The following is a 1,079-nucleotide window of genomic DNA, read 5'->3' as shown; positions in this document are numbered from 1 at the left end:
ATGGCCGGCGGAATAAGGCCAGAATATCCATCATCGGTCACAAATACGGTGTTTGCTGTTACTGCAGGCAGCGCGGAACCTCACTGAGTAGGAATGGAATGTTGTGCGAATGTGACTAAAAATTACCCAGGGATTGCAACTTTACACGGGAAAAAAACATGGTAGATTAAAGTGGGAATTAAACTAGAATAAGATAACTTACACGGGGAAAACAAGACAGGTTGAAATTTAACCGGGAATTGCACTGGTACGGGCTTCGTGACGGAGGGAGGGCCCCGGGACACCTCAATTCATCCCACGGCTTTTATTACCTTCGGAACCGGACGAAACGTTGGGATTGATCTACGAATAGAGTACTATTGCTTCTTTATTTGAACAGTGATTTGCCGTGAAACATCTGACCGTTCGGTGTCAGAAATGGTCGAATCTGATAGGTCAGAAGAGATCTTATCGGGTAGGAAGCTCGGGAAAAGATCTCTAGTCTGGCCGGAAATAGCTCTCCAGTATAGTAGTACAAAGAAAGTTTACTATATTGGAATTTAGCTTGGAATTCAGAACACGCATGCTTCGTTGTTGTGTGGTCTCAGTTCCTCTGTCCGGCAGTGAGAGCTGGACCTTTGATCCCATAACGTAGAAGACGATCGAGGCATTTGGGATGTATTTCTATCATCGTATGCTCAAAATTTCTTGGACACAGAAGATAACCAATATATAAGTTCTAAGACGTATGAAAAATGAAATGAACTGCTACGAACGATAAAAGAAAGGAAAACATAGTATTTTGGACATATTATGAGGGGCAGCCGATATGAAGTCCTGAAACTCTTCATCCAAGATAAGATTCAAGGAAAAAGATCCATCGGAAGACACCAGACCTGATGTTGTTACGTGCAAATATTTTGCCGTAAACCTCTGAATTTATGTTAGACATCGGCATACGTTTTCAAGTTATTGCCAAACAAATACGCTTTGTTTTTTATAATGGAGTTCGAATTTTGCTGTAAAGTCCGAAACTGAGAAAATTTGGCCATTCTTACCGCGGTGAAAAGATTCTTAATCATATAGCGAGGGATCACGTG

This window comes from Dendroctonus ponderosae, unplaced genomic scaffold (genome assembly GCF_020466585.1).
Source record: "Dendroctonus ponderosae isolate FM_Combo_2020 unplaced genomic scaffold, Dpon_F_20191213v2 Dpon_F_20191213_1, whole genome shotgun sequence".
NCBI lineage: Eukaryota > Metazoa > Arthropoda > Insecta > Coleoptera > Curculionidae > Dendroctonus > Dendroctonus ponderosae.
Note: the sequence above shows the minus strand (reverse complement) of the source record.